A 2,315-nucleotide genomic window follows, 5' to 3' on the forward strand; every position below is an offset into this window, starting at 1 on the left:
CTGCCACTGAGGCCGCTCCATAAAACGAATCCGTGGCTAGATAGGCCCTGCCTTGCTGCCACTGAGGTGACATCAATCTGAAATGAATGTATGGCCAGTAGCGGTGTGCAATTATTTTCCCCTTGGTATTTTTTGGTTTGGGTCTATTGGACACAAAAAAGTTTTGGGATTCCTGAAAAAAACCCAGATACCAACACTGGTAAAGGATCCGGATGTGGGATTTTTCAGAAATCCTGATTTATTTTTTTCCGTGTCTAATAGACCTGAACCAAAAAATGCACACAGAGAAAAAAGCAGTTGCAAAGCTGCAAAAAGCAGCTGAGAAGTGGCTCAGACGGGGCTCTTTTCAGTGGCCCCTTTAAACCAGACTGCCCAAAAGAGCCCACAAAACAGCTGATCCTGCAGGGACAGTTCTCCTTGCAGGCTCAGCTGGGGCTCTGCTGGGTAGCCTGGTTTAAACCAGTTTGTCCAACAGAGCCCACAGAGCAGCTTATCCTGTGGGGAGAACTCTCACTGCAGGCTCAACTGGAGCTCTCTTCAGCAGTTTGGTCAAACAGCCCAAAAGAGCCCCAGATGAGCTGGTGGGAAGAGTGCCCCCCCTTCAGCTGTTTTGCGGGCTGTCTTCTGCAGACTGTAGAAGAACGTCCTCAAACAGCTGAGTGGCGACAGCAATATGCTCCAGTCCCTCAGCTGTTGTTCCGTGTTTGCTGGTAATTCCCAAATATATCCTGGATTTTGGGGCGGAAATGGGGGGGGGTTTCCTGAAGAATCCCAGATACATTTGAGATACTGAAATATACCCAAAAATACTGATAAGGTATTTTTCGGGTATATTTTTATTCAGGTAGAACCAAATGCACACCCCTAGTGGCCAGATAGGCCTTGTTGCTGTCAAGGTAGTTCCAAACAAATTTTTGAATGGCCTGACCAGCTCTCTTCCACTGCCGCTGAGGCAGCTCCCTTCCAAAATAAATGCTCAGACCAACACGCCCACTATTGCTGCCACTGAGGCAGCATCAATTCCAATTGATTGCATGGTCATGCAGGCCCAATCTTGCAGCCATCACACTGACACTGATCCAAAATGAATGTGTAGCCTGAGTGGCCATCATGAGAAAAGACCACTAGGTCTCTCAAAACCCTTCACAAGATACGTACAGCGACCAGTATTGGGAAGAGCTCCTAAATGTTGGTCCCTTAACAAACTTGCAGCTGCCACTGAGAGAACACTGTTGTGTACACCACTGACCCTATAATTATGCAGCAAAGCAGAGACTGCGAGCTATATGAGACTGGACCAAAATTCTAACCTTCCTAGCAGATCTGTCTGCAAAATGAATCCTTCTTTTTGATGCCACTCTATGTGCAAAATTCACGTGCTTCAGCAGAGACTGCCTTTCCTTAAGGTAGACTTTTGCTTGCACCCAAACTAGGGCTGCCAAGTCCCCCCGGGGGGAAGGGATTCCCCCGCCAAAAGGGCCCTCAATCCGCCAGTCCCGATCCAACCAGTGGGGGGAACCACACCCCCGAAGTGGCCAGATCAGGCCGACGTGCCCAGTGCGACGATGTCACCCAGAAGTGACATAATCACGCTGGGCACATTGCCGGGCGACACTCTAGCAATTGCCCTGAAAACTCTATGGTAACAAAGCGGGGTTTTTTTAGGGCCATTGCTAAGGCGTCGCCCAGCGACATGCCCAGTGTGATTACATCACTTCCAGGTGACTTTATCTGGGCAAGTGAATGCAAAGCGTGTGCGTGAAACTCCCAGACCGGGACCGGGTCCCCCCCCGCTATGCCAGGTAAGAGAGTTGGCAATCCTAACCCAAAGCTCACAACAAAGTTGAGCCCTTCTCTAATTTGTCCTGTGGAAGCCTACAAGTCTCAACTACTGTATCACTTTCTTGACAAAAATATGATGGGTCTTGGATGGGCCTTTGGCATCCTCAACTGTCAAAATGGGGGGAGGGGGAAGTTCTAATGCCAGTTCCTCAAAATGGCCTTAAGAGTTACTGAGACTGGCTAAGAGAAGAAACTTGAGTTCATCTAACTGTTCGTTATCCTATTGGACCCCACCTTTTCCTCAAAGACCCCTTTGACATGGTCTAAAACAGGGGTTGAACTCATTTGTTATGAGGGCCAGATCTGATATAAAAGAGACCTTAAGGGCCGGGCCATGTGTGTCATAAAATGTAATGCTAGGTAGCAGAGACATAAACTTTATAAAGGGCACAGACAAACACAATTAAAGATTTTTTAAACTTTAAATAAAACATGCTTAAAACAATAACAATCTTGCAATATTTTGTCTATCT

The sequence above is a fragment of the Gekko japonicus genome, unplaced genomic scaffold, assembly GCF_001447785.1.
Source record: "Gekko japonicus isolate JY-2015 unplaced genomic scaffold, Gekko_japonicus_V1.1 scaffold3079, whole genome shotgun sequence".
NCBI classification, from domain to species: Eukaryota; Metazoa; Chordata; class Lepidosauria; order Squamata; family Gekkonidae; genus Gekko; species Gekko japonicus.